The sequence below is a fragment of the Heterocephalus glaber genome, unplaced genomic scaffold (assembly GCF_053883595.1).
Source record: "Heterocephalus glaber isolate CG9 unplaced genomic scaffold, H.glaber_assembly_v1.0 deba00000474, whole genome shotgun sequence".
Classification (NCBI taxonomy): Eukaryota; Metazoa; Chordata; class Mammalia; order Rodentia; family Bathyergidae; genus Heterocephalus; species Heterocephalus glaber.
Genome location: NW_028258146.1, coordinates 1,909,735 through 1,930,061, shown reverse-complemented (window position 1 = coordinate 1,930,061; position 20,327 = coordinate 1,909,735). Strand labels below are relative to the sequence as shown.

General features: G+C 35.4%; 1 pseudogene; it reads left to right on the top strand.

Annotated features, from left to right (window-relative positions):
- Window positions 1–4,843: 4,843 nt before the first annotated feature.
- LOC101725673 (elongation factor 1-alpha 1-like) lies at window positions 4,844–6,385 on the top strand (annotated as a pseudogene).
- Window positions 6,386–20,327: the final 13,942 nt, after the last annotated feature.

The window sequence follows — 20,327 nt, the reverse complement described above, 5'->3', positions numbered from 1 at the left end:
ACTCTACTACAAAGCTACTGTGATAAAAACAGCAAGGTACTGGCAAAGAAACAGACTTGAGGACCAGTGGAACAGATTAGAAGATGCAGAAACAATGCCAGACACACTCAGCCATCTCATCTTCGACAAAGGAGCCAAACACCCTCACTGGAGGAAAGATTGCCTCTTTAATAAATGGTGCTGGAAAAATTGAGCTTCAACTTGACAAAGATTAAAACTAGACCTATATCTCTCACCATGCACTAAACTAAAATCAAAATGGATTAAAGATCTAAATATTAAAATAGAAACTCTGAACCAGTTGGAACAGAGGTTAGGTAGAACCCTTGAAGACATTAATGTAGGAAAAGATTTTATGAACAAAACCTCAGTTGCCCATGAACTAGCACAAACAATCAACAAATGGGATCTCTTCTTATTAAAAGGCTTCTGCACAGCAAGAGAAACCACCAGCAGTGTGAAGAGACAATCCACAATCCCACATGTGGGAAAAAATCTTCACCTGCTGTTCCTCAGACAAAGGTCTACTATCTCGAATCTATAAAGAACTTAAAAAGATCAGACCTCCCAAATTTAAAGACCCAATCTGAAAATGGGCATCTGAAATGAACAGACATTTCTCAGACAAAGAAGTAGAAATAGCAAATAAATACATGAAAAAATGTTCAACATCACTGGTCATTCGAGAGATGCAAAGGAAAACAACAATGAGATTCCACTTCACTCCAGAAAGAATGGCTGCTATCATAAAATCAATCAATAACAAATGCTGGTGGGGCTGTGGGGAAAGAGGAACACTGCTCCACTGCTGGTGGGAGTGTAGACTGGTGCAACCACTGTGGAAATCAGTATGGAGATACCTCAAAGAACTAGGACTGGAAGTCCCATTTGACCCCACTATTCCAGTGCTGGGGATCTTCCCCAAAGAATTAAAAGAATCATACGACAGTGATATACGTGCACCCATGTTCATAGCAGTGCAGTTTGTAATAGCTAAAACTTGGAAACAGCCCAAATGCCCATCAACTCAGACTGGATAACGAAAATTTTTTTATAAAATGGAGTACTACTCAGCCATAAAAAATGAGAAATTAGGGACATTTATAGCTAAGTGGATGCACATTGAGGCAATACTCTTAAGTGAAATAAATAGGACACATGTGTAAATACCAAATAGTTTCTCTGGTGTGAGAAACTGAAAGTGTAAAGAAGGACTAAATGTATAATAGGTAATGTGAAATAGGAAGAAAAGGGGCAAAGGGGAAGGAAGTGGGAGGGCTAGGGGAAAGGATAGAAGGGAATGGGATTAATATGAGAAAATGGAAAAATAGGAACAAAATCTTTGTAAATAGGGAGGACTGGAGGGGTTGAAGGAAGGGCTGGGCAAGGGTGAAAAATAAGAACCAAGAGAGACTATGTAAAGGTGCAAATTTCCAATGTTGAATGTCATTATATTGTATACCTAAAATGTACCAATGATTAGAATGAATAATTGATAATGTAAAATAGGAAGAAAAGGTCCAAAGGGGTAGGGGTAGTGGGAGGGGCAGGGGAAAGGAAAGAAGGGAAAGGAAAAAATGTTAAGAAATGGAAAAAATGGAAATAAAGTCTTTGTAAATAGGGAAGGGTGGAGGGCATGAAGGGAGGGCTAGGAATGGGGCAAAAATAAGAAGGAAAATGCATTATATAAAGGTACAATTCCCAATGAGAAATGTAATTGTGTTGTATACCTATAATGTACCAATAAAAGAATTTAATACAAAAAAAATAAAGGAAAAGGAAAAACAGACAAGCTGGGAATTTAGCTCAGTGGTGCCATTCCTGCCTGGGAAGCACAAGGTCTTGAGTTTGATTCCCTGTACCAAAAATAAAAAAGAAAGAAAAGTAGACAAGTAGATATACCACGTAAAAGAAGGTCAGAAGAAAGCAAACCAAGTACATCTTAGGCATTGGCTTTAACATTTATGTACCAGGTACTTTTGTCCTTACTGTTTTCACTTCCAGGCAACTCTATTTCAGTTTGAGCATCCATCCCTAATCTGAAAATACAAAATTTACAATGCCCCAAATTCTGAAACATTTGCACAGCGACTTGATCCCACACAAGTGGAAAGTTACATACTGTGAAACTATCTCATGAGTAAAAATGTTTAATATTGTATAAAATTACCTAAAGGATATTTAAATAAGATGTATAAGCAACACAAAATAAATTTTGTGTTTAGACTTGGAAGCAATTCCCAAATAATTTATGTATATGCAAATATTCCCAAATAGTATAGTTTGGATCTAGATTGGATCTAAATGTGCCTCAAGGGCTCATATGTTGAAAGTTTATTAGCCAGCCTGTAGTGCTGCTGGGCAGTGATGGAACCTTAAGAGGTAAGGCCTAGTGGGAAAAATTTAGGTCATTGGCTGTATACCCTTGAAGGAGACATTGGATCCCTGGACCCTCCTCTTTCTATTTGCTTCCTGGCAGCCATGAAGAGAGCAAATGCCTCTCTCATCTGCTCTGACCATGATTTACTGCCTCATTATAGGACCAAAAGGAATGGGGCTAACCAACCATGCAGTGAAACCTCCAACATGAACCAAAGTAAATCTTTCCTCCTTTTTTTTTTTTTGGTACTGGGGATAGAACTCGGGTCCTTGCGCTTGCGCAGCAGGCGGTGAAACCATTGAGCTACATCCCCGGCCCCTCTTTCCTTCTTTTAACTTGATTATATCAGGTATTTTGTTGCAGTAAGAGTAAGCTAGCTAACACACCAAATCAGAAATCTAAAACACTTCTCGTCTCCAACATTTCCAATAAAGGAAATTAACTTGCATTTCATTCCTTTTTCCCGTCATCATTTACTTAACTCTGTCAGAAGTCTGTTTATTTCATTCTGTCTTATTTTGCAGCTCTTTTATCAAAAAATTATGTATGCATCTCATTACAATAATTGTGTTCTCAATTCTTCATATAAGTGAACTTAATCTTAGCTCTCTGAGGAAGACAACTATTATGTAGTATCTACACCCAGCACCTAAAGCAGAGTGTGCTAAATTGTAGGTGTAGTAATTATTAGGTGAATATCTATTTTATGGATAAGAAAGCAGGAACATGTAGACCTTAAGTAAATTGTTCAAGATTAACATCATCATGTGAGGGGGGAGGAGGAAAAGAGGGAGGAGTGGATGGGGAAGATACACCATAAACAGAGACCTAATAACCTCAATTAATATAAACATTATATGTCATAAACATGAACTAAGAATAACAAGAATGAAAATGAGGAAAGGGGATTTAAAGGCAGAGAAAGGGAGGTGAGTGAGGAGGGGATTAAAAAAAGAAACAAGCTGTATTATGTACATGAACCTACTCCCCAAGAAGAATGTAAACTTCATGTGCTGCGAACGTGTACTAATTTTTTTTTAAAAGGTCAAGATCATACCACTTTTAATTTCTGGAGCAGAGCTTCTAACCCAGACAGGAGAATCATCATCATGATTCTGCTTCAATTGTTTGTCTATTTCAAATAATGTCCTTATTCTGCTTAATCTATGCTATTTCTGTCTCTTTTATTTATTGAGCCTTTCCATCATCCTACCCTGACATTTAATGATCTTTCTCCATTTTTCAGTCAAATAACACAAAAATTTCATTAATGTTTCTAGAGCTCAGTGATGTGAAGTGTCTGCATTATTTGGTTGGGAGCATTTAATGTGTTTTTATACTTTTGTGTACTGGAAACATCTTGGGTTTGATGTTTCCTTTCTTTCTGGACTTTCATCTGTATGAAAGTATATAGGTTCCCTGGGTTATTATACTACGAGTTGTGAGACCAGAAAATTGTTCATCACAAGTAGCAGATAGATTGCATAACAAAATGTGAGAGGAAATCAGTTAAATTCCAACTCCAGTGTGTCCAGCATGCATCAGAGCACAGATACACACACACACACACACACACATATATGTCTCTGTCTACAATTAGTCATTTGCTATTGCCTGTCTGGTAAATCATCTGTTTCCTTGTCTTCAACTACATGCTCAGAACTGTTGGGCCCTAAAATACAAGATTGATTACATTATTTTCTAAATTTTCAAACTTGCTTGGAGTTCCAAGGACTTTTGTGAATTCTAGCTGTTTGGTTTTTATTCTCCCCCAATAGATTAAATGATCTTTGAAGATAAGAATTTTTTCATATAACCATTTCCTTTCCACATACACTTCTCATCATATGCTGGAGCTTTCAGGAAATGCTCAAGAAATAGTCTGTGCACAGACACCACACACACACGCACACACACACACACACACACTGACACACAAGGTACCAACTCTATCTCAAACAATGGTTATCCAAATTGTGCGTGGGCTTTATCTAAGTTTCCTCTGTTGAATGACTCTTTTATAAAGGTTTCATCAAGAAGAAATTAAATAACAGCTTTCTATAGCTTCCTTATTTTTTGCCTATTTGAGCCAAAGACCACTTACTCCATGGCTGTTTCACAAGCTATTGAGAACTGAATTAGGCAAATAATCCTATGGCAAGCAAGGCTATGATGTTACACATTAATCATGAATATAACTATTGAGCACTTAAGGTATGTTAGATAATGTAGTAACTATAGACAAATATAAGATGCAGTCCTTTAGCCATAGGAAATTCTCAGGCTTAGCTAAGAAAGAAAATATAAGAAACAAATTTTTTTCTCTGATATCTAGTAACCAGATAAATGAGTAATTTATCTAAAAATTTCTTCTTTAGCCCTAAATGACTTTCCTTAATGCTTGTTCATCTATTTCTTCCAGAAAGAAAAATAAATTAAAGGAAGGTGCCAGTAAGTTCAGTAAAAGAATTGGAGAGACCCTGATGTTATAAAAGTACTGAGCAGGCTCCAAAAAAATTGTACTGTAGTTTAAAAACTTCTGGGAAGTTTATTTTCATAACAGGTTTGCCACAAGAGCACAGGTGTAGTGAAAACCACCACTAAATCAAAACCAACATGGGAAAGGAAAAGACTCATATCAATATCGTCATCATCAGACACGTGGATTCAGGCAAGTCCACCACTACTGGCGATCTGATCTACAAATGTGGTGGCATTGACAAAAGAATCACTGAAAAATTTGAGAAGGAGGCTGCTGAGATGGGGAAGGGTTCTTTTGAGTATGCCTGGATCTTGAGTAAACTGAAAGCCAAGGGTGAGTGTGGTATCACCATTGACGTCTCCCTATGGAAATTTGAGACCAACAAGTATTATGTGACTATCACTGATGCTCCAGGACATAAAGACTTTATCAAAAACATGATTACAGGCACATCTCAGGCTGCCTGTGCTGTCCTGATCATTGCTGCTGGTGTTGGTGAATTCGAAGCTAGTATCTCCTAGAACAGGTAGACCGGTGAGCATGCCCTTCTAGGTAACATGCTGGGTGTGAAACAATTCATTGTTGGTGTTAATAAAATGGATTCCACTGAGCCACCCTACACCCAGAAGAGATGTGAGGAAATTGTTAAGGAAGTCAGCACCTACATTAAGAAAATTGGCTACAACCCTGACACAGTAGCTTTTGTCCCAATTTCTGATTGGAATGGTGACAATATGCTGGAGCCAAGTAATAACATGCCTTGGTTCAAGGGATGGAAGATCACTCATTAAGATGGCAATGCCATTGGAACCACAGTGCTTGAAGCTTTAGATTGCATCCTGCCACCCACTCGCCCAACTGACAAGCCTTTGCAGCTACCCCTTCAGGATGTCAACAAAATTGGTGGTATTAGTACCATGCATGTAGGCAGAGTGGAGACTGGTGTTCTTGAACCTGGCACGGTGGTCACCTTTGAACCAGTCAATGTCACAACTAAAGTAAAGTCTGTTGAAATGCATCATGAGGCTTTGAGTGAAGCTCTTCCTGGTGACAATGTGGGCTTCAACATCAAGAAAACGTGTCTGTCAAAGATGTTCGTGGTGGCAACGTTGCTGATGACAGCAAAAATGACCCACCAATGGAAGCAGCTGGTTTCACTGCTCAGGTGATTATCCTGAACCATCCAGCCAGATCAGTTCTGGCTATGCTCCTGTACTGATTGCCATACAGCTCACATCGCTTGCAAGTTTGCTGAGCTGAAAGAAAACATTGATCACCGGTCTGGTAAGAAGCTGGAAGATGGCCCCAAATTCTTGAAATCTGCTGGTGCTGCCATCATTAACATGGTTCCAGGCAAGCCCATGTGTGTTGAGAGCTTCTCTGACTATCCAACTCTGGGTCGTTTTGCTGTTCGCTATATGAGACAGACAGTTGCTGTGGGTGTCATCAAAGCTGTGAACAAGAAGGCTACTGGAGCTGGCAAGGTCACCAACTCTGCCCAGAAAGCTCAGAAGGCTAAATGAACATCACCCCTAACACTTGCCAACCCCAGTCTTAATCAGTGGTGGAAGACCAGTCTCAGAACTGTTTCTCCCAATTGGCCATTTAAGTTTAATAGTAAAAGACTGGTTAATGATAACAATGCATCATAAAACCTTCAGGAGGAAAGGGGAATGTTTTGTGGACCATTTGTTTTCTTTTTGTGTGTGTGGCAGTTTTAAGTTATTAGCTTTTAAAATCACTTTTTAATGGAAACACCTTGACCAAAAATCTGTCACAGAATTTTGAGACCCATTAAAAATTAAAACAAAAAATTTCTGGGAAAAGAAATGGAATGTAATTTCATCAAAGTCATTAACTATCACCCTGTATTAAGCCCTGGTACTTTTTAACAAAAAAAGACATAGCAAACTCATGGCTATGAAACACACTTGGAAAGGACATATAACTTGAGTGGAAAAAAACAACCCATAGTCATATGATGAAATATTTTCTTATATGGTGAGAGTCCAACAGCCTTTTGATGAAAGAAAACCCATTCACAACAAGGCTTCTCTCCAACAGATACTGTGCTTTCCAACCTTATGAAGGAAGACTGCCCCTTTTTTCTCCAAGCCCCACCCCCCCGCCGCCTGCCATACTTGTTCTTTGGAGTTCATAGAGAAAGAGAGAAGAAAAAAGGGAATAAAAAAGCAAAGAGAAAGAGAGAATAGCAAAGACATGGAGGAGTGAAATGGTGTGAACTTAGTATTCTTTAATGGTCACCCAGGACATGATGACCTCAAGTCAGAAAAAAGGGTAATATTCAAAAATAATTCATATCAGGTAAAGGACCCAGGGCTTTTGGCTTTACAAGATAACAGTCTAGGCTGCCATGTATAGTTAGCATCCCTTAATAACATGTAGAAATGCAAGATAAGATATTTTAACCATTTAAAAATCCATGAGCTGGGGATTTAGCTCAGTGGTTTAGCCACCTGCCTTGCAAGTGCAAGGACCTGAGTTCGATCCCTGGTACCAAAAAAAAAAAAAAATCCATGACTGTGCTCATGAAAAAAAATCCATGGTTATGCTCAAGTCAGAAGCAGGGAGAGAGATGAGCCATAGAAGAAGGTACAAAATGTCTAACGCTTTACTCTTGGCTATTGAGTGGAATTATCCAACTGGAGTCACCTAGGAATTAAACCTAAATGGTTTACCAAGTCAAAGAAAACTGGGACTAGAAAACTGCCTATCAGCCAAGAGAGACAATCAGGAAGTTGTCTCAGCTATGATTCTCATTGCAACATAGAAGACTACATCAATAAAAAATTCCCCCATGGGAACATCTCAAGCCCCTGTGTTTGGAGTTTCTTTTACCCAACATTCATGCTTCAAGAAATGCTTGGGCTGAAAAGTAATATAAAACTGCTCTTGGGCTGATGATAGCTCTTAGTAGTTCACACATAGTAAACAAAAACACCCCAGAGGGATTCTTTAAAAACTCAGGTTGCCCAGATTCCCAAAGAAAAATAAAGTCCCTCTCACAATCCCATATTATAAGATGCACAAGGAAACTGTTCATTGTGAATGAAAGTCAACAGAAATAGCAGACATAAAAACTAGAGGCCCAAAATATAAAAATACTAAAAAATACTCAGAGAGAGAGAATACAACATGACATGTTTAAGGAATCACCTTAAACTTCAATCGAAGTTATTAAAAGGTATAGAAATCATAAGGTGCAAAGAGAGTTAATGAACTGGAAGCAAAATCTGAGTACACTGCCCAACACACAGATTAAAAGATGTTAAAAATAGGAAATTCAAAAAAGAAGTTAAAAGACATGGAATATAGATTGAGAAAAGGAAAATTTACAGAAAAATAGAATAAAGATAAAAGAATTTCATTAAAAATAAGAGAACAAAGATAATTCAGATTTCATTTTAAAAACCTTTGGATTAGGTGTGTTTCTTGTATATAGCATATTGCTGGATTTTGCTTCTTTTTTTTTCTTTCTTTTTTTTGTTTGGTACCGGGGATCAAACTCAGGTCCATGAGCTTGAGAGGCAGGTGGCAGAACCACTGAGCTAAATCCCCAGCCCACAGATTTTGCTTCTTAGTCCATGCTGTCAGTCTATTTCTTTTGATTGGTGAATTGAATTGGTGGATTAAAGTACGAGTCCAAACACAATAAATAATAAAAAATGCACATACACACTAGTTGTTATAAATTACATGAAACTTTAAAAAATCAAAATGTCCAAGAAAAAAAAAAAGAATAGGTGTAATAGAATAAATAGCAAACTGAATAGCAACAGAAATGCTAACAGTAACATTAGAGGCTGGAACTCACTGGGATAATACCTTCTGAACATTAAGGAAAAATAATCAGCAATTCAGAATTGTGTTACCAACTAAACTATAACTCAAGAGTGAGAGTGAAATGAAGACATTTTCATAAAACTTTGCCACTCATAAAAGAAAGCAAAAATAAAATGCCTTGCAAGAGGGCAAACAACATATGAACCTACATGTAAACTGTTGACTTAAAATATCAAAAAAATATGAATAGTTGAAGGATATTATTTAAAAATAAAATACTAAATGCCATACATTCAAGCTGAATGGATGATAAGGTCCTTCCTCTTAAGTCAACTAACAGATACATGTTAAAAAGCTTATGCCTACAATTGACATAAATAGGAACAAAATGTATAAGTTACAAAGAAAAGATAAAATATAATTTGATGGCCATATTTTGGTATGTGGAGTTAATTTTACCTGTACTACTCTCCATTCTTTCATATAAATAAGCAAACAGGAATGCTTCATCATCCTCACACCAGGACAAGGCTGAAAGTTAATGGGAGTGACTATAAATAAAAACTGATTAACCACAAATATATAAAGAGATTGTTTTTAATTGAATGATTGAAACTATTTTAACAGGAAAATTTTAGCTATATACTGTTCCTAATAAACATGTCTAAAATATAAATGATACATGTTTATAAAATATAAACATGTCTAAAAGTAAATGATACTAGATTGAAAGATATGAACCAGGCAACTGTTAACCCAAAAAGCCACAGGTGTCAACATAGCATCAGACAAAAGACTAATTAAGGCAAAGGACACTTTACTATAAGAGGACAAGACTAATAAGTAACTAAAGGGACAATTTATCCAAAAAATGCCATATACCTAACAATTTAGTTACCAAATATATAAAGCAAAAATTGACAGAAAACAAAAAGATATTTACAAATCAACATAATGAAAATTTTAATATTCCTTTCTCAGAATTGACAGATTAATAATTGATAGGTAATATAGACAAAAAATTAGTAACAATATAAACAGTTAAAACAATATAAATGTGCACTGTAACCCCAGCACTTGGAAGGCTGAGGCAAGAGGATTGCCACAAGTTTGAGGCCAGCCCCGACTACACAGTGAGTTCTGCCCAAGTTGGTGTGTATGCTTGGAAGTTTAAGGGGACAAGAGCAGTTCATTGTAGTAAGTGCCAATATCCATCATCCACTGTGTAAATATCCCACCATGATCTATTTCAAGTTACTAACACCAAAGTATGGTGTTCGGAAGAAGTACCCACAATCAACTTGTAAAGCCAACATGAGATAAGGCTGGTTCCAGCACATCACTGTAAACAGTTGAAATGTATCTTTAGAGTCACATATTAAGACAAAATGTTTAAAATTGGTGTACTTAGTATCTAAATCAAAAGTTTAAAAATGAACGGTGAAATAAACCCAAAGGAATTAGAAGAAAAGAAATAAAGAGTAAAAATCAATGCATTAAAAGCAGGAATAACATTTTAAAAAGAAAATACTTCTCTTAAAAGACAAATTAAATTGGCAAAATCTGGCTAACTTAATCAAAAGAAGAGAAATGAAAATGTGTTCTTCTAAATAGGAAGAACATAATAGAAATGTAGTAGAGAAATAAAAGATAAATATTATAAACAACTTAGTGATAAAAATGTGAAAATATAGATTAAAAAGGCCATTTTATGGAAAAAACATAAGAAAATTAACTCAAGAAGAATGGTAAAATGTAGCATACATGTTACTATCTGTGAAACCAAATCTAACCCCTAACCCCCTGCTGCTTCTCTCCCTACACATGCACAAACACAATCTCCAAGCCTGGCTGGTTTTACAGGTAAGTTCTACCTTCAAGAAATGTATAATTTTAATATCATAAAATTACTTCAGAAAAAGGAAGAAGGTTAATCCAACTCATTTTATGAGGCCATTAAATCTTAAAACAAAATAGGAAAGAAGTATAGGCCAATTTCCTATATATGAACAAAGAAAAAACATACAAAATAGCATATTTTAGAATAAATATATTTTCTTAAATCATCGTTAATTAAGAGTAACCCAAGACTGTAAGAATCCCTTAGAAGACCTATTAATATAAATCATTACTTTACCAAATTAAGAAAAAATCTTTTTTTCTATCGAGGTAGAAAAAGTATTTCATACAATTCAATAACCTTTCTTGGTTATTCCTCCAAGTAAACATTATTTTAAGCAAAGTAAAAATAGATGGATACTTACATATATTTCAAAAACCTACTACAAGTATAAAAATTAATAATGCCCCAAACATAAGAATGCCCATTATCCTACTCTCAGTGTTATACTGTGCACCCTAATAAACATCACAGACAAAAGAAAAAGCTGAACCTGAGCATGATGGTGCAGGCCTGTAATCCCTGCACTCTGGGAGACTGAGGCAGGAAGATTGCAAATTTGAGTCCATCCTAGGCAATTTAGCAACTTAGAGAGACCCTGTCTCATAAAAATAAACAAGGGCTGGCAATGTAGCACAGCATGAAGGCACTGAGTTTCATCTCTGGTACCACCAAAAAAAGAGAGAAAGGAAGGGAAGGAGGAAAGGCGGTAGAGAGGGAGAGAGGAGAAAGAAAGATAAAAAATTAAAATATTGAGATGTTATAGCAGTCTTATTCATCTTATTTATAGGAACCAAAAACCTCAAATCAACCCAAATGTCTATCAATCCTAGAATGAGTCAACAGACTGTGCAATATGCACACAGTGGAATATTATCCAGTCATGGTAGAAAGAATGGTTAATACAGGTGACAACAAGAATGAATTTTAAAGTGAAAGTGAGTTCTGCCAGGCAAAAGCAACCAGTCTCAAAATAACACAGACTTTGTATTTCATTTCTGCAAAGTTCAAAAACAAAAAAACTGATAGGAACAGAAGATTGCTAAGGGATGAGAAGTGACTGCATGGAAGCGCAGGGTGACAGGAATGTTCTATACCCTCACAGAGTTGGTAATTACATGGCAATATAAAGTCATCAAGGCTAAGAACTTAAGAATTAAGGGCTGTGCATTTTATTGTGTAGTATTTATATTTCAATTTACAAAAGTACAATCAACATAAAATGCTAAAGATTGAAAAAAGTAACATAATTAATGAATAATTGTTTACGTAGAATATTCAAAAGAATCTGCAAGTAAATATTAGTTCTAATAAAAAGGTTCAGTGAGGTTGCCAGAAATCAATATACAAAAATCAACAGTTATTTTTAAAATGTAATTTTTAAAGAACATTATCAATTATGGCAATAAAAACTTTTAGGTGCCCATAAATAAATCTAACAAATGATGTGTAGGATTTTTATGGAAAAAGCAACAAAACTTTATTGAGGGAAAAGAGAAAAAAGGATGTTACTGGTTGTGAACAGTTCAATATTTTAAAGATGACAGTTTTCCCCAAATTTACTTATAAATTTAATGCAATTTCAATAAAAATCGCACTAGGGTTTTTCAAAGAAGTTGACAAGATGATTCAGCTAAATAATTTCAAAGAAGAAGGAAGAGGAAGGACAACAGAGGAGAAGGAAAAAAGTTATGCTCTTGAATATTAATACTATATTATCATATAAAACCTTACTAATTTAAACAGTGTGATATTGCCACCAAGAACACAGCTGAGAAATGGAACTGCTTAGATATGTAAATTTGGACTATGACAATGACAACATCACAAATCATTAGGCTACATATGCAATAAATGATGTTCTTTGTAATATTATGGGAATATATTTAAACTATCATATATTGAGACATCATCACATAAAAAAAAGGTTGATCCATTTACATAGAAGAGAGAAAAATTTGGTATCTATTTTACAACATACAAAAAAAATCATCTAACTGTGAAAAGTATAATTTATAAAGAACAGAATAGTTTGATGATATCTGAGTACTGCCACATACTCACAATGTTAAGAATATAAACCATATTAACAAATTAAATATTAAAGCTATAACTACATTAAATGAAGAACTTCTGTAAATCAAGATGACAATAAAAAGTGATCAATAACTACTGTGGAAGGTGTTTACAACTCACTTAACTGGCTTTATTTAATCAGACCATATAGAATTCCTTAATAATCAGCCAAGACAAAAACCCAAGTAAAAAGAAAGCCCAAATAGATATTAAGATGATTTTTGGGAGAACACATTAAAACCATAGCACTAAGGTTATCACTTATGACTGTTACTGTCTCAGTTAGTTTTCTCATTCTAAGACAAAATGCCCAACACCCAAAGTTAAAGGAGGAAAGGTTTATTTGGCTCACAGTATGTAGTCCATAATTTTAGTCCATAATTGTTTTAGTCCATAATTGGCTGGCTCCAAGGCAGGGTGGCATGGCAAAGGCACGTCGCAGAGGAGAAACAGTTCATGGCAGGCAGAAGACACAAGGCAGAAAGGAAGAAGCTACAAGTGACAATAGCAGCTTCTTTCTGCCCCTTTTATATTCTATCTAGGATACCTGGTTTAGGGTAGGTGCCAAACCAATCAGTGGACTAATTTAGTAATCACACACCCTTAATCCCAGCATCACACACTCTAGATTCAGCCACCTCTGAAAAATCCCCACCTATGACAACATGAGGGTGTGGGGGGTCATCTAGACACAAGCCATAACAGTTACCAACCATGTAGCCTTGAAGGTTACTGAGCTAATATTTCCTCAGTTCTTTATTTATAAAAATAGGGACAATAATAGTATCTCCTGTGGGCATTAAAGAATTGATGTATGTAAAATGCTTAGAATAATGCCTGACATATAGTATATTTGTGACTATCCTTGACATCATTATCATCATTGATGTCATCAATGTCATTCAGACACTGATCACCTCTGGGAAGCAAGGGGCAAGAAATGGAGAAGAATGTAAGCTTTATCTGTAAGGAAACATGGACACAAGCTATCATATATTAAATTTGAGTTTAAGGTGAATATATAGTTCAATGTATTGAGTATATGGCTGTTTGTCATGTAACTTTCTGGACTTGTATATTTCAAATAGTTTATAGACTGAAAAGCATTTTTCTTTTTAAGTAAAAAAAAGATGTTCTTTGAAATATTATGGGAACATATTTAAACTGTCTTGTATATTGAATGACTATGAAGAGAAGATATTATAAGAACATGTTTTTAGAAAAAACACTTGATAATTAGCTACCTGCTAGCAATAAAAGTTACAAATTAACAACTGAAGAAGGAAAAAACAGGGATGTTAAAAATAATGCTTTCTAGGAAGATCTTAGATCCCAGAGCAACAGGAAAATGTGCAGAAATGCAGTTTCTAGACAGAGTTTTAGACACAGAAGTTCTTGAAGTGTCAAAGAAATACTACTGGTTTATATAATATCCAAAATTATCTTTCCTAAGAAAACTATTAGAATAACCTATGGAAAATTTATTCATTTTTGAATGAGTATTTACTGAACTTCACTTAAATATACATACATGTTTTCTGTTTGTCTCTTTATTTGAGGCAGATTTTAGTTCATTTTAAAAAAGAAAAAAAAATTTCATATTCTTTTATGCATATATTACAGTAAAGAGATTTTATGCTTTCCTAGAGAGAAGGAAATCCACCATGGTGGATTCACCATGGTGCTTTCAGAAGCAAATAGCAATACACGTAAACATGGCTTACATGGTAGACGTTTATTTATTGTCAAATCTACAGAGAAATCTGGAGGTAATCAGCCCTAGGATTGATTCAGTTGTTCTCAGACTCTTTCTGCCATCTTGTGTTGGGATGTTTTGCTCAAGGTCACAAGATGGCTGCAGTAACTCTAAGCATCATGCCTTCATACAAACAAGCTCCAAGGCAGAAAGCAAATGGGATGGCAGACCTCTAGCTTGCCTCATGTTTATGGGTAAGAAAATCTTTCCCAGAAGTCTTTCAAATGAACTTCTCTTCCATCACTATGAACCTCACTGGGTCACATGAACATCCTTTAACTGTTCATTGGCAACTGGAATTGGAAAGTTATGACAGTGCAGACTCATTAATCCATCTGTGCAGGCAGAGTCCTCATGATCTAACCCTCCCAGGAGGCCCTAACTCCCAACACTGTTGCAATTCGGGATTAAGTTTCCAAGCTTTCCAAGCTTTTCCGGGAAACACATTTGAACCATAGCACCATACCGTCCCCTAGACCTGAATTCATTTTTTTTTTAGCACATCACCACCTGAATCTGAACAAAACCTGGGTCATGTTATCAAGAGAAGGAACTTCTGCGCCACAAAGAGAAGCATGGGCTAGTCATACCAAGTGAAGAAGGCAAAGGAAGAAAATAGAGAAAACACAAAACTACATAGTATCTATTCAGTTTTTCCCAAGAAGACATTTTTCTTGTGGCAGAAATTGTTGGTTGTTCCTAACAGTCATTACCCAGCTGCTATGGCTTGAGTGTGTTCTCCAGAATTCATGTGTTAGACAACAAATCCTTGCTTTAACAGTGTGGAGAGGAGGGACTTTTAAGATGTGATTAGACCATGAAGGATTAATGTGTTTCATAAATGGATTAATGTGCTGTCACAGGAGTGAGTTCATTATCATGACAGTAGTTTTGGTATGTAAGTTTATCCCTCTCTTACTATCTTTTAGCATGGAATGCCTTCCATGGTATTATGACTTCACAAAAAGACCTTATCCATATGTGACTTCCCAGCTTCCAGAATCATGAGGAAAAATCACTTGTTTTCATAAATTACTCAGTCTCTGGTATTCTGTTACAGCAGCACAGATTGGACTAACACATCACTTCTCTCATCAGGAGCACCAAATTTGTTTATATTTTGGACAACCAATTATTCTACAGAAGTTAGAGCATTCTATGTCCTAACAGTGAATCTTAATTGTTCTGCATTCATCAATAAATCCATTTCCCTTTTCAGCAATCATTTGAAAAAATGGGCTACAAAGGGAATTCTGCTGTGGGTCCTCAGGAAAAGGGCAAAAGAAAGGGGGCTCTCTCCTGGTCTAGGAACACTGAAATGTGAGGATATATTTGATGTGAAGGCTATAGCTGTTTTGCAAGCCTGAGGGAAATAAGTCTGTAGCTACCACAGTGAAAATGGGTTCTTAATGATACTGATGAGCTTGTAATTCAATCAAACTTTTTTCACCCTCCTCCCAACTTCTTGGAATGAGAAATAATAAATTTTCTTCTTTGCTTAGGCCATTTTGATTGTTTTGTCACTTGCAATCACATAATCTTGATTCCACATTCACATCATTTAACGAGAGGTTTCAAAAACCTAGATATATATGAGCTAAAAGAGCATACCTAGCAATTTTAAACTGGTTCTAATTTGTGTGTTCAGAATAACCAAGTACCACAATACTTAAGAAAACTTTTACTAACACTTCTTACATGTAAGACAATTTTCACAGCCCTATGAGGAGTCAGATATTGAGAGAGTATAGGGACGCAGAAGTATGAAGTGCATGATCCTTAAATTCAAGGAATTTAAAATGCAGTTGGCAGTAAAAATTTTAATTTGTTACATCAGTTTTAAAGAAGTGGCTCCATTATTTTCAAGGATGGTACTTATTATCATCCAAGCAATAAATTGTACTACTATGCTATAATATATTAAAAATCAGAATCCCTTACCACACAAAAATCACCGGATTCTAACTATTAGATAAATCTTTAATTTCATGAGGTCAATCCTTCTTTTGAAATAGCTACTGACATGCGAATAGATTTACTTTTCCCCTGAGCAAACTGAAATTCAAAGAGAAATGCATAATGTCCCATTTTTTACTTAAAGTATCTTACCTTTTATGAATAATCATCATGGACTCAGAATTAGTGGAGTCTAAATTAATGAGTGTATTTGCATTAGAGTATGGTGATTTTCAATTTGATGATTTAATCTTTGAATGCATTGATGAAAATAAACCTAACACAGATGGCAGATAGCAGTTCAACCTGCTCACACTTTGATAGATACATTCTGGTATTTGAGGAGAAAGTGCCCAGGGCAAAGAGCATCCTAAGTAGTGATAAGTGTGCATTTTGCCTTCATGGAGACCCTAAGGGAGATAAAGAGTGCTGAGCCATGGCAGGAAGGCAGCAACCGAGATAAGAATTACTTGGGTCCTGAATGTGTGTACCAGAGCATAAATTTATTAAAACCCCACTTTAGACTGTAAAGTAAATGCATGGATGAAACAGTTGCTGCTGATAGCTAAGTAAGGTTTGACTTGTTTCTGTAGAGTGCTTTTTTATAAAAATGTCAATGATAAACCAGGCTTTACTTTTTTATTTTAAAATATAATAAAAGTTAAATAAAATTAATAAATAAAGTTAATAAAAATTGACAAAAGTACAGTCAAGGTATATAGTGTGATGATTTGCTATACATTGTTTACTGACTGTTGCAGTCAAATTAATATGTCTGTCACCATCCTTCGTTGGGGGAGGGATGATGACATTTAAGATTTACTTTTCTTATCAATTTTCAAATAAACAATTCTGTGTTATTAGGTATAGTCACCATGTGTAAATAGGTTCCCAAAACTAACTCATCTTATAACTGAAATCCTATATTCTTTGACCAATATCTGCCAACTCTCTTACCTTCTTCCCTCCTGATAATTGTTTTCACACTCTCAGTTTCTATGACTTTAACTTTTTTAGATTCTACACATAATAATAATAATAATAATAAGCTCACAAATAAGATCACAAATACTGTTTTTCTGTGCTTGAGTTATTTTACTTAGCATATAATTGCCTATGAGGTTCATCAATATTTTCAGAAATGGAAGATTTTGCTCTTTTTATGATTGAATAATACTGCATTGTGTATACATAACACATTTTCATTATCCATTCAAGTACTGATGGACACTTAGGCTGTTTTTATATCTTAGCTATTGTGCAATAAACACAGATGTGTAGATATCTCTTAAAGATATTGATTTCATTTCATTTGGATATTTTATTGGTCACCTTTTCTTCACTGGGATCAAATATCAGACATCCATAACTTAAAGGAGGAAGGGTTTATTTTTTAGATAACAGTTTCTGAGAATTCAGCTCATGTTTGCCTGGTTCCAATGTACAAACATCATAGCAGAAGGGTGTGGCAGAGCAAAGCTTTTTAGTCTATGGTATGGAAACAGCGATGAAAACAGGGCCAGAAAGAAAGGAGCCAGAGACTAGATATAGTTTACAAGATATGCCTCCGTGATGCACCCAGAAGTGTGCTCTACTAATTACCTAGAAAAAAACAATGAAGTGCACAATCCAGTTCACCTGTCAAAAATATGTATGCAAAAACGGGATTTCTGGATCATTTGATAGTTTTATTTTTTTAACTGTTTTAAGGAAACTCCATACTGCTTTCCACAATCACTATAGCAATTTACATTTCTGTCAACAGAATACAAGGGTTCTATTTCCCCATACCTCTGACAATACCTCTTATGTCTTGTCTTTGTGGTAATGGCCAGCAAGCATCTGTCCCACAATTGTTGCAGGATCATGGATTACTGAATGCAGAATGGCCAAACAGTGAATGGCCAAGTGATCTTCTCAGTAAAACCATTTAAAAGTCTTTCACTATAGTTGTGGGCATTTTCCTCTCCAGAAACCCAGTGCCAACCAGGTCTGTAAATAGAAACTCTTCATTCATGGGAGATTATCATTCTCAGTTGACTCCCAAATAAAAGACTACTTGGATTGGAAAGAAGTTGGAAAAGTCAAGTGCAAGATGAAAGAACTTTCAAGGGACAATGGGGTGTTTTATCTTCTAAAACTTCCTTTTCAGCAAACTAATTACCAAGGACTACCATTCTTATGTTTTACAGAAGCCTGAAATCTTGGAAGATAGTGTTACTACATTGATATTTAAATAAGTAAATTTGAGTGTTCAGGTCACAAAACACAAGGAGTGGAGAAGCTGTCATATACTGGAAAAGACTGAAGATAACTAAATGTAATATGACATCCTATGTTGAATCCTACAGTTAAGAAGTACATGAGTGAAAGGACTAAGAAAACCAAAATAAAGCCTATAGTTTAGTTAATAATAATGTATCATGTTAAATTCTTGGTTATGATTAGTATATTATGGTTATATAAGATGAAACCAGTAGGATACAGTGTATACAGAAGTACTCTGTATATCATTACAGTTCATTTTAATTTTTTTCTAAACATTAAAATTTGTTATATAAGGTTAAATTTAAAAGTAAAACGTGTTCAAGACATTGTTCTGTTTGACCAATGCAGCTATAGAAACTGCTTTGAAGAAATTCAGAGAAATATTTTATTTTATTTTAAGGTAAAAATGATGTCCACTATGTGGGCTATATGGACAAAGCTCACTGCCTCTTAGGTGAAATCTACGGATTTGAGGAACAAGCTGAAGTATGTACTGATAATACCATTACTTATTACCTACTTCCTGTATGTCAATCCATTTAACATCTGTGCTTTGAGAAAGAATTAGATTTTGGGGAATCTAAATTTCAAGGCATGGGAGTTACTTGCAAGTCAGAGTTATGGACCTTGTGTTCTAAGCCTTATGTTTGTAAGAACGTCTGTTCTTGAAACCTGTTCTTTATAGACTTAGTTTCTGCATAAGGTTGATTTGGTTAAAAAAAAAAAAGGTCTATTGCATGAATTTGTCCATTTTGCAAGTGCAGAAAAGGGCTCTTTGTATTTTTTCACCTCTTGTTATAAAAAATCTGAAATATCCACAAAATGATAGAAAATGGCTCAGTGAATCCCCATGTATTCATAATCCAGATTCAACAATTATAAATTCATGACCCATTCTTGTTCAGTCTATACCATAAGCACTACCCACATTTGCTCCAACAAAATCATTTGCAGAAAATCCTAGCTATTACATCATTTTATCTGTAAATACTTCTGTACATATCTCTAAAAGATAATATATTTGCTAAGGAAAAAACCCTACAATATTCTTATCATACTTAAAAAGACAACAATATTACTCCATCAAATATCCAGGCAGTGTTGAGATTTCTTCACTTACTCATATTTTATTATTTTTACAGTTTATTTAAACAAGACCTATGCCTTGCATTTGGTTTTTATGTCTCTTAATTGTCAGATAATCTAAAATTTCCCCCTTTGTGATGGCTCCTCCAATTCTTTAGAGCTTTCCATTTCCTGGATGTGCTGATGACATTCTTGTGGTGCCATTTAACACATGCTCCACTCTATAGGCTTTTCTTTTGCTCATTCTTTCTTAAATATTTTCTTCCACACTGGCCTCTGATCTGGTCAAAATCATGATCTCGTTTCTGTGGCTTTAGTACAGCGCACTTGAGATCTGCACCCACACACCTAGTGGAAACTGCTATTCGGATTGCACACAGTCAACACCAACTTCAGTAGGTCTGCCCAAACACAAAAACTTGTTTTTTCTCCCTCCCTCTACCAATCCTTCATCCCATGCATTCTTTCTTCTCAGTGAATGGAATTACAATCTTCACAGAGTCCATGCCAGAAGCATGGGGTCCATCTTTGACTCTTCCCTCTCCTTGATTCAAATCCATTCCAATTCCTTTCAGTTCTACCAGAACAATGTGATCAATCCATTTCCTCCATCTCTGGT